Source organism: Uloborus diversus, chromosome 9 (genome assembly GCF_026930045.1).
Source record: "Uloborus diversus isolate 005 chromosome 9, Udiv.v.3.1, whole genome shotgun sequence".
In the NCBI taxonomy this organism is placed as follows: Eukaryota; Metazoa; Arthropoda; class Arachnida; order Araneae; family Uloboridae; genus Uloborus; species Uloborus diversus.
Genome location: NC_072739.1, coordinates 61,784,499 through 61,797,129, shown reverse-complemented (window position 1 = coordinate 61,797,129; position 12,631 = coordinate 61,784,499). Strand labels below are relative to the sequence as shown.

General features: G+C 28.7%; 1 protein-coding gene across 1 annotated transcript in view; it reads right to left on the bottom strand.

Annotated features, from left to right (window-relative positions):
- The window catches only part of LOC129230693 (alcohol dehydrogenase class-3-like), a 54,221-nt gene extending 42,865 nt beyond the window's left edge, over window positions 1–11,356 (bottom strand). Inside the window, exon 1 of the mRNA XM_054865112.1 lies at window positions 11,241–11,356. The gene's annotated coding sequence lies outside the window, so the exon portion shown is untranslated. The remainder of the gene's footprint in view (window positions 1–11,240) is intronic.
- Window positions 11,357–12,631: the final 1,275 nt, after the last annotated feature.

Here is a 12,631-nt window from a genome sequence, read left to right as displayed (position 1 = left end):
GTCAGTAACACCGGCTAACGGTTAATAACGATGATTTTTGTCTTCCCCTTCCTAAGCATTTAGCAAAAATTCCTGGAATAATCCCGAACGAGACTTTTTCCCGGGAAAAACTCCTGATTACCCTTTACGCAGTATACAAGCTAAGTATAAAACGGATTTACCCGGCAGTTAATGTTTCTCCTAGTTTGGAATACTAATGAGAAAACGATGGTCTCGAGAAAGACGTTAAAATTTCGCCAAAAACAAATAAAAAGGCTCGCCAAATGGTGTTTTTGATTCTGCGTTCCTAGGTGACAGGCTTTTTGAGGTTGAAAGAACTCTGCTTGTGATAGTAAATCTTCGGTTTATTTGTTTTTTTATGATAGTTTAGCGCCCTTGATGCATTAAAACTTCGTTTTCGATTACTTTATTAATATTGTTCAAAAGTTAGAGGGCATTAAACGGGGAATATAATTTAAGTTGTTACAAGGAACAGAAAATCAGTTTTACTGTTTTAGTAGTGAGTCGTAAAAATATCATGACGGCTGAACAAAAATAGAAAAAACATTGAATAGTAATAATTTTATCTGTGCATCCAAAAAATAATAACATTCACCAAACAACTTCAAATTCACCAAAACTGAGTAACTTTTCTGAATTATTTCCTAAATTTATTTTATTAACTTTTGTGGGATTTGTTCTGCATTTTAACTTTAACTAATCTGACTAAAAAAATACTGAACCCCATCTTCGTTGAATATTTTCGATTCACTCGCAAAACACTTCTATAAGGTGATTTTAGTGATAAAATTGGAAATTTTTTGCAGTAAAAGGAATTTTGTTTTCAAAAAAAAAAAAAAAATACCCAAATAAACGTTTAAATATCTGAAATTGAAGATCTTAATGCAGAAGGTGGACTGGCCTAAAAAACTTTCAGAAATCGAAAAAAGTTTAAAAAATTCCGTGAATGTTCGCTTCTTTTTTTCAAATTTTAAATTTTTACAAAGGAATTATGATGTTTGTTTCCGACTCCACAAACTTATTTGGCTGGTGATTTTAAGTGTTTACTTATTTTAGTGGAATGAAGCATTTAAAGTTCATTTGGTAAAACATTTTAACGGTGTTTTTCATGTTATCTCATAGCTTCTTTTCTCATTTGGCAAATTATTTTACTTTTAGTGAAATAATTTAATTATTTGAAGATTGTTTTTCATTTCAAATGAACTTTTATACTTGTTTTGTTTATAAGTCCTCTAAAAAAATAAAATAATATATGATATCAACAAGAGATTTCTGTGTAACTTTGCCCTTACATGGGAGCAGTAAATAAAAAGAAAATAATCTCCAAGCTTAAAAAAGCGTCCTGACGTACCCATAAGGTAAAAGTACCGAATTTACTTCCATAAGACCGATGTCAATGATATTTAAGTAACCTGTAGTTTTACCTATACATAATTAATTGATTGTCATTTGTCGAAGCTGTCCCATAATTGCTCCAAATGGCATAAAACCATCCAAATACATTTTGAATACTTAATAATTGTCCAAGCAGAGTATCTAATAAAGAAACAATGCGAGTCTTGAGATAAAAAACTTGCTTCAAACAATGAAACAAAATCGGCAATATTTCCTCTTCATTTCCTCTTGATAAATCTGTTGCAGCCCCTTTTCAAAAATATCTCAGAGAATCACAAAACTATCAAAATATTCTTAGGCAGTAAGTTTAAAAGTTAAGGTAGATGAAACCGAATCTAAGATACAAACGAAAATTGTATACATTCGTCAATATTTCATAAAAATCCAAATATTATTTGCTTCTAATAAGAAAACAAAACGAGTCTTGAGATTAAAAAAAAACTATACTACAAAGTGGGCAATACTTCCTCTTCATTTTCTCCTGATACGTAACCTTTTATAGCCCCTTTTCAAAAATATCTCACAAAATCACAACACTATCAAAATATTTTTACACAGTAAGTTAAAAAGTTAAGGTAAATGAAACTGAATTTAAGCCACATACGAAAATTGTACATTTTCGACGATAAATCATAATAATCCAAATACTATTTGTTCTAATAAGAAAAAAAAACGAGTCTTGAGATTAAAAAAAAAAACCTGTACTACAAAGTAGGTAATACCCTCTTTATTTTCTCCTGATGCGTAACCTTTTACAGCTCCTTTTCAAAAATATCTCATAGAATCACAAAACTATCAAAATATTTTTACTCAGTAAGTTTAAAAGTTACAGAGAAGGTAAATGAACCCGAATTTTAGTCACAAACGAAAAGTGTATGCATTCAAATATCGCTAGGAAATTTCCTTCCGTGATGAGCAACAAATGCGGAAGTAAAAAACAGCATGAACTTAAGAATCAGATGCTAAGTGCTTTTAAAAGGATTCCTAGCTTTTGAAAAAGGAATGTACTTCCTCACTTTTACCAAAGATCGATGGGAAATTTACTGAGTGAAAACATTAGTACCCGCATACTTAGCCATTTCGTGATAATATCTGTGCGTACCTAGTGGATTTCACGGACATAATCACGAAATAGAGAAGTGGATTTCATTTGAGTTGAAAGTACTTATCATTAACTTTTGGTTTCACAACTTTTTAAATATACTTTTGTTAAATTGTTGCATAAATCTATTCAACAATTAGTAGCATAATTAATTAAGGCTTTAATAAATTCATGGATTTAAAACCTTCTTTATTTCCGCTTTTGTATCATAGAATTGCATTTGAAATTCGTATTCTTCGCAGAATCTTTGGGATAAAAAAAACTTAAAGTACAGATAAAGCGTCATGTTAAAATTATTGATGTTCCGGATATCCGTATCCGTATCCGCGGATATCAGAAAGAAAATAAAGATCTGTATCTGTATATGTATCCGTTACTTTTTTGACGGATCTTAAACGGATCATTTCTATTCTAAAAAAATTAAATATTTGAATAAGATTTAAATTCCGTTTAAATTTGGTTTTATTCCATATTTAAATTATAAAGTATCATTTCAGAAGTCAATTTGTATCCCCTCCCCGTTGCAAAAAGGAAGGGGAAGTAAGTTTTAAAAGTTTAAAAGTGTGTATCAGTGCGTCTTTTTGTGGCATCGTAGCTCCTAAACAGATGAACCGATTTTAAAAGTTCATTTTTCGTTCAAAAAGTGACTTGATCGAAAGTGTTCTTTGCTTGGCCTCGTTTTTGTAGAACTTTAATTACCGGAGATATTAATTAAAAACAGACCTACCACAATTATGGTAGTAAAAATTTACCCGTACGTTATAAATGTTGGCCCTAATTGAAAAAACGAAGCTTTCTGCGTTTGATATTTATTTGAAACTTTCAACTTATATACATAAGAGCTATTATCTTGTTAAGTAAATTTTGAATGCAATTCTAAGCCCTTATACGAGTGATTGGTAGCAATTTCATAGTCGGAAGATAAGGAGTGAAAGTTCAACGATTTAAAATTTTTACCTGCTGTCAGTTCATATTTGTCAACAAATGTGTGTTTTGACCCGCGAAATTCATCTTAATATGAGGTCGGCTTTCTGGGACATGTTTTTTTTTTTTAATTTTTAATTTAATATTAGTTTTTGTTATTGATTTTTGATTTCTGTTATTCTTCATTTTGGGTTTTCAAAATCCTTCAAAAAAAAAGTGAGACTAAATTCTCTATTTACTGTTTGTAAAGGTGTCGCCGGCTCTGTTCTTGCGTCGGACGGAGAAAGTTGGGTGGAATGGATCAGCGCTGCATTTATGCTGAAATAAACTGAAAAAATATTTCTAGCCTGTCCAGTAGCAGCTTTACACTCTTGCTCCTGTATCCTACATCTACCGAGTAAACGAGAAATATTTTTTCACATTCCATCTAAGAATTAATGCAGCGCTGACCCATTCCTTCCAACTCTCCCTCAATATTAACGGAGATTTCTTTAAAGAGTAAATCATAGTCTTGATTATATTTCTGCCGCAGTTGACATTTTTTGAAGAAACTGCTATCATTCTGACGGGAATACCTTTCGTAACAAATTTTACATTTGGATAGTTGAATTGGGTAAAGAAAAAAAATTTTTTTTGAGGTCCGTATCCGTATCCGCGGATCATGACACTAATGATCCGGCACATCACTAGTTGAAATCCACAAAAAAATATTCCCACTCACACACACACAGGCTCCTTACACTCTTCCACGCGCCTGCACATACACACTCGTGATTGCTTAGGTGTAATACTTTAATCCAAAGCTTCCCAAACTGTGGTCCGTGAGTGCATGTCAGGGGGTCCGCGATGTTATCCGGCTAAAACGTTCAATATAATTGAGATTGAAGGACGAGTAACGATACTTTAATTCAAAAAGAAAGCACATTTGTGAGGAATAAAAAAGTTCTTGCTTAAATACATGCAAGACGCAGCAGACCCCCCCCCCCCCCCCGGAACTCTTGGAAGTAAACACACTACACATTAAGACGAAGTTCATATTGTTACAAAACTATATTAAGTAAAATGCAAATATTGAAGCACATTTTTTTTCTGCAAAAGTTAATTTTTATTAGTAAACTTTTTAGTAGAAATTTGGTGATAACATTTTTATTTCTAGTTGAGTTTCAAACAGAATTTTACTTCCATAACAAAAAATAATAACGTAGGCAATAAAAACCAGACAATGACCCAATCTCTGAAAAATAGACAGAACAATGAAAAATAATTGAAGAAAATAAAGCATAAAATATATTTTTAAAAAAATAGATTCAACTGTGTCTTTTTTTTTTTTTTTTTTTTTTTTTTTGCCCGTGCCGGGGAGGGGGTCCACGAAGTTCGTAATTTTTCCGGAGGGGGTCCGCCGAGGTCTGAAGTTCGGAACCTCTGCTTAATCTATTAGATTCTTTGTATAATAGCTTCTTCATTGTTTGATCATATATCTAGTTTGTGAAAAACTAATTGATTGTTTGATTGTATTGATTCATTAACTATCGAAAAATCAATAAATAACGTTATATTTATTTATTTAAGAGCATTGGGACATTGCTGCTGTTTTAGCAAATATCTTACTTTTATGTACGTTCACGCGTGCTTAGTAGGTAATGACCACTTTACTTAGATACTTCGTATATTACCTAGGTAATTTGAGAAATGAAAACGGTGCTTAAACGAGTCGCCCTTGCTAATTTTACACATTACCTAGACAAGTATAGCTCAACCTTCGACCAGTTGTTTTAATGTTACAAATAAAAAAACACGGTTAATGACAGCGTTACAAATTTGGAGTTAAGTATTCAGAAATTGGTTTCTAAAAAACAGATGTATTTAATAAAATAAGCATATTAGGGAAAACAATTATTGTTAAAAAAATTATTGGTATTATTTTAATTATTTATTGTAGGTGAACACCCTAAATAATTTTTTCTTCAATATTCATTGCACCTTTCTTAAACTTTATACGATAATTAAATATGACACAAATAACAAATTTTGACAACTTATTTGTTGAAAAAAAAAATCTTTATATTTTGTTTAATAAAAAAGCCATGTTTTTAGTAAAAAAACTGCCATTTCCTTAACACTTCCAATGCATTCACTTTTTCATAATTCTTAAAACTTTTTGTGTCATCTCTTTGTTAGATACCAGAGAGTGATATAACCCTCCAATTTTGAAATAATTAATTAAAAACAGGTTTTATGTGTAAATGTTTGAAAAATGCCTCCAAAAACCGTGCTTTTTGCTGCCTAAGTTTAACTGCTCATCATTTCAAAACCACATATTGCGTGTGTAAAAACTTTTCGAGGTTTATATCATAGTAATATGTTCAATTACCAATTTTGCAAAGTTTCAAATCTTTAGAGTAGATACTTTTTTCTCTAGGGCTGTTGGCGTTAGAAAAAACTTTGAAAACGTAGTTGTGAGAAAATCAAGAAAGCAAAAGTAAATTTCTGATATAAGCAGTCATTTGAGTTTAGTAAATTTCTTCTAGTTTTCTCAATAATTCATCGAATTAAAAAAAAAAAAAAAACTATTGTGGATTTAGAAAGAAAAACACTTGGGTTCTCTAAATTTCTCAAAATCTCCAAATCGATTTTTTTCAAAAATTAGGGTGCTCGCCTACTTTAAGAAGCATAACTCTAAAAAGAATTTGCGTTTTTAGAAAGTAATGTTTTTTTAAGATTATGTTTTGCTTCTCGTTATAACGGCACGTGACATTTAGCATTAAAAGAAAGATACGACATCATTTAGCGAAGAGCAGCAAGAGGTATTTTTGTCCTGATATTAATTTTTTATTAGGTTCATATTTTTTAGACACAGATTTAAGCTCTTAACTGCAGGAAATGGTTGAATTTTTGGAAGAACTATTCGAGCATTATTCTCGATTGATTCACGCAAACTAATCGTTTAATACATAAACGGTTATTTTTTTTAAACGGTTTAACACAAACATAAACGGTTTATTTTTGTGGTTCTGTTTTACATTATATAGAAGCTAATCGTCTAACGGTATCTGAAAAATATTTTTGCCTTTAAATTATTAGCATATTTAATAGATTAAATTACTTTTTTCTTACAATTTATAGAATAATCACGGGGTTATTTTTTTGTTCTATCCAAAAATATTTCTTCTTAATATAGGACGTGGGTTCTTTAACAAGTAATCCGTAAGCAATTTCACGGGTAACTGACTGACATTTTTCAAGCAAAACAATAAGTATTTTGTAACATTCAATGCAAAATATATGTTGTGCAAGCGATCTTTTGCCCTGGAATATTGTATTTCGTAAGATGAACTTAATATAGTATGATTGAATTTACGAAATACATTTTAAATGGTTTTTAAATATTTATTAAAAGCATGGTAAATGACTGACGCTTTAAAAATAAGTATGTCAGTCAGTTACAATGCTATTATTTATTTATTTATTTATTTTTGAATCGTCCAAAATGTATTTTAAGAATTTAACTATAAAAATTGAATTCAGTCTAAAAAATACAGTATTACAGGGCAAAAGATTATTTTTACAATATACATTTTGCGTTAAATATTAAAAAATACGTATTGTTCTGCTTAAAAAATGTCAGTCAGTTACCCGTGCAATTGCCCCTGTACAATAATGTAACTTTCCAAAGCTTCATTATCAGTTTCTATAAGGATGCATTTTGTTAAAATTATTGTGTGCTTAATACTTCCAATTTTCCGTTATTACTCTGCGAAGTTTTGTTAATTTAAAATGTTAGTATTAAAAAAAAACGCACTTTTATATTTGGTTTATGAAGTATATGACTGCATTTAAAAAATTCCTTAAAATCAGAAACTAAACTTTTTCTCTCTTTTGTGCTTACCTTTTTTCTTCGAAAGAATGGGAAGAACAATCTTTTTATTATTATTAAATATCCCCAATATCTAAAATTTCGTTTTTTTGGGCAACTGTGTCGATGAACAAAATATTTTTTCCCTTTTAAATTCTTCAATATCAAATTCTTTTATTCCTTTTCATAAGACTCTCAATTGTCAGTACCGATTCAGAAATTGCTATTGGGAATGTCCATGAAACTAGGGACATCTCAGTAAAAAAAAACTTCATTGTATCAGCAATTTTTTTCATTCATATGAGGTAAAAAAGATTTTTTTTTATAAAACTATGCGAAAAAAGTTATAAACACATTTTTTGTAAGTTTTATAGGTAAATTTTGACAACACTCCTCAGTGCACATGTGTCGTTGCATTTGCGATTCTAAAAGTTAATCTTTTGATTTTCACTTAGGAAATGAATTGCTATGTATACAATCTTATTTTTTATTGAAATGTGATTTATCTAGAAAGAGATTAGACCAACAAAGAAACTTTTAACTGTTATAATTGTCTTGTAGCAAATATTTTTAAACTAGGCCTCATACTAAGCAACATCAGTCACAAAATTGCATAAAAGTTTGCATTGCTTAAACAAAAACAAACCCAAGTTTATAAAAAGTCATATTCTCTTCATTTATGATGATATCTTTAATATTAATCTCTTAAATATTTATAAATACTTGAATTTAATTATTTAAAACTTATTTAAAATATGTAACATCAGTCACAGTAATTTCAGTCACATTTCTCTTTTCGCTAATAAACCTGAAACAAATTGCGCAAATAGCATTGACTGCTGCAGAAAGGGAAAAAAGGAGGTGATATAAATTAAGAAATAAAGAAAAACATGAAAATTACAAAAGGTAAAGCAAAGTAGAATATGAAAAAAGTTGATGATAAAAAATAAATAAACTAATTTTTAAAAACCTATTAAAACTACCAAAGTTAGTTTAGAATAAATTAAAAAGAGAAATTAGGTGAAGAAGTAAAATAAGAGCGGAAAAAATGTAATGTATTGAAGTCCCAAGTTTCAATTAGCAGCTGCGTTGCCCCTCTTTAAAATAATGAAACCTTGGTAAAATCTATTAGTCATTCAAAACGCTCTTTGTTATATATTAGCAGAAAAAAACTGCTGCTGCAAAAAACTTTCTGTCATGAAATTTGATAAACAGATACTCCTAGTTCTTCATGTATTACATTTGAATAAACGTGCTACATCATCGATGCAAAAATATTTCTAAGTATCACAGCTTCATGCAAATTTCAAAGCTATCACCATCCGACTTGCAGTCATGTTATAAAGACTTTTTTTTAATTCAGAAGCTGTAGCAGGTGTTAAGCAACAACCTTTTTTTTTACAGTAAAAGAGTTAATCACTTCCAGCAGAACATGTTCCAACATTGTTGACTGCAACTGGAGAACGGGTTCTTGAAGAATATGACAAACAATTGTATCACGAGAAGTTAGATGAATTGAAATTGAAAACTAGGAGTATTTAGTAACTGTCAAGATTCAAGCAGTAAAACATGGGAAATAGCCTGTCAATGTGAATAAAATTTATTATTCACATGAGAAATCAATAAAATATTTAGCGCACTAGATGTAGTAATCGCAAGAGGACTTTTTATTTTATGAAATTCATTAAAATATGACTTTTAAAACTTTATGAATGAACTTTTCTAGTATTTTAAATACAATTTTACAATTTTAAATGCAAATTTTATCTTCAAGGAGAAAAAATTTATAATTACATCAATTTGTTGTAAATGTAACATCAGTCACAAAATCTTTGTATCATCATTCAAAAATGTTTGTTAAATAATTTTTATACTTTTAGTTTTTAAGTTATTTCAATAAAACAAAGTTTTTTCATCAAGTCTAAAATCTCTATTTTAAGGGGAAGAAATTTGTTTAGATTTTACGTTATTAGTTTGAAGAGAATTTTAAATTATATATAAGTCACTTTTCCCAATGTCTCATCCGCGTAACATCAGTCACGTTTTTTTTATTCCTCTTAATTTCATACAAAATCTTTTTCTCAAGTCTGAAAACAAGTGTGGGGGCAATGATCTACCATATAATGATATTTTAGATCAATTTCAGAAGAAACAAAATTTAATTTTACGACAGAGCTGAATTTATAATTTAAAAATAGAGTCAAATTGTAACGTCAGTCACCGTAGATATTATTATTATCAATACTGAAGGAATTTTTTTTAATTACAAACGACAAATTTAGTTTTTTCATTCTGCATCATAAAAAAAGCAGCTGCAGTAAAAATATAAACTGTAGGGTTGGAAAAACATCGAAACACAGAATCAAGAATGTGGCATTAAAAAAAATAGAAACTCGGGATAAACATAAACATAAAAATTAAAATTAAATATTAAAATTTTGAAAAAAGGCATTAAAAACTAAAACAAATTCTAACTAGCGAAAAGATTTGAATACTATTAAGTATTCGACCAGCTCTTATGAATAGTCAGTTTTAAAAGTGAAGACTTTAGGTCTACAATTGGATTAAAATGCTTTCTTTTTTCCAGATGTTTAACTTTTATCTTACAATTTAATTAATTTTAAGATATGAAAAATTGTAAATTGTGTAAATTGCAAATAGTATTTGCATAATTTAAAACATCTAGTGAGTATCATTAAAACAAGTGAAGCCTTTAGATGTAAGAAAATGTGGCGCAAAGTGAAATAGCTGGGCAAAGTGAAATGGTGAAATATTTACTTTGCTTTCAGTGCCATTTTCCAAGTAATATTTTAAGTATGTAGTAATATATGTATTCTATTAAAGTCAAGAAAAAAAGTTGCCTCTATAAATCAAAGTAATACAACTAATTTTCAAAAATTGATACTGACATTGTAATATTTTGTTGTAAGTCAAAAACTATTTTGATACTATCAAATGATAAAGTTCTTTTTATTAACATTTTTAAATATTAATAGGTACCTCTAATATTCGGTGCCATAATTATTTAGTTAATATTTAACTTATTTGTATTTTTAATATTTATCACAATTAGTCAAGTGCATGCGGGGCAAAGCGAAAGAGTTCATTTCAATTACTCATTCACTTATTTGCTAAATCACTTACGCATTCATTTATTAACGAATTTATTTGCATTCCTTCATTTAATAAGATACTTATTAATTAATTCTTTCACTTATTTTCTAATTAATTCACTATTTTATTCACTCATTTATTTTCTCTCATGTATTAATTAATTAATTTATTTATTTATTGCTTAATTATTTCATTATCTTTTCATTTATTAAGTATTTTTAAAAACCTATTCTTTTGATCAAAAACATTTTTTATAGTTAAAAAGAAGCTATTTCATTACAAAAATATTTCATTTTTTTACTTTGCCCAATGAAAAAAAAATGAAAGTTTTGCACTTTCTTTTCAAAGCAAAAATTTGCTGCCAAAAATAAAAAAATACTCTGCTTCAATGCAAGTTTTACTATAAAATGAAATGTTTCTTCTTTATGTTCTGTAATTTTCAAAATGAATTTCTATTTGTTCATTTTGAAAAAGCTCAGTTATCTTAACTATTTCACTTTACCCAACATTCCCCTATAAATGTAAATTGTGAAAAATACAAATAGTACTTGTATAATTTAAAATATCTATTATCTAACAAAAGCGGCATAAAATAACCTTCAGATAATGGATATTATTAAAAAAGTATTCTGCCAGTCCTTATGAGGAGTCACTCTTTAAAAAGTGAAGCTTTTAGATGTACAATAAGATTTAAGTGCTCTCTTTTTCCAGATACTAAACTTTTCTTCCAATTTAAATGTAAGCACGTTTTAAAATATGTACAACTGTAAATTGTGTAAATTACAAATAGTACTTGTATAATTTAAACCATCTAATATCTATTTAAGAAAAACTGCATAAAATAATACATACCCTTCCGAGACTGAAAAAAAGCTGCTTGCTCAGTTCACGTTTGCAAACCGTAATGATAATTTTACATCGTTAAGTTGAAACAATTATTGACGTTATGATGAATGCGTGTGAAACTACACAACCTTGAAAAGTAGTCAACTCTTCTGCATGTAATAATAAGTATCATTTGAGGATGTCCATTACAATGACGAAAAACAAGTTATGATGTTGAAATTTCCCCTGAAAATTTTCCTGTTTGACGTTTGTTCTTAAATTGTAATTGCTTTTCTTTTCTTTTTCAAATTTGTTAATGTAACTTTTGAGTTGTTATGCCGTTTGCTGGATTTGTTTCTCATATAACTTTTTATATTTCTGTTAACTTTGATGCCACATTTTAGACAAAATTTTCTGGCTATTGTTACTTGTGATTTTTCAAAGATTTTTTAGACATTCCTCAATTTTCATCACGACTCATTTGTAATATTTCGTTCAACAAAATTTTCACATGAATTTTTTGTTTGTATATTTTTTCAGTATGAAGTCTAAATGAATGTGAAATATTAAATAAATGCTTCTTTAAAAAGACCAAAATAGCCGCCATAAAAAGTGTAGTATGCTTATTTGATGTTTTAAAATACACTAAAATACACTACCGGCCTAAAGTATGGCAAGTTTAATGCTTCTTTCTTTCTTTTTTTTTCTTTTTTTTTCGGTATGAGCCTTAAAAGTAGTAGTTTTTAAATTAATTAATTTTTAAGTGTGACTGTGACGAAGAAGTTTAAAAACAATACCCTTGTGGATTCCATGTTTAAAACAATGGCTGCGCTGATCACAGTATCCCAAAAATATATGAAATGCTAGTCGATTCAATTCTGCACTCTTTTATAGGGCTTTCCTGTTCAGAAGAAGCTTAAAATTGTTTCATCTTTCATTTTATTGAGACTAACTAAAATGGATTTGAATTTTTGATAACCTTAACATTTTATAAGCCATTTTTTATAAAAGTAAATAATTATTTTAGCGCAATGACTTAACCGTATCCTGTGTTCAAACTACTTCAACATACTGGCATTTAAAAACCTCAGTTGAATTGAAAAAAAAACCGTCTTGTTTGGTTTTATTCCAGATACTCAATATCGCATGTCTAGTCAACACTATTATTTTTACTACGATTTTGTTAAAATTGTTGATGCTATAAAGCTTGTATTACGATTTTTATTCTACTCATACCTACATAATATAATTATAAAATAACTTGATATTTAATGTTACTAAGGCAAGCAATATTACTTTTATCTTACCAGTTTCATTTAAAAAAATATTATAGGAGTTGTTTCTACAGTCTGCACTATAATTTTATTCCTCTGTCTGTTTATTCAAACTATTTAAACTAGTATTTTTTTACTTTCGAC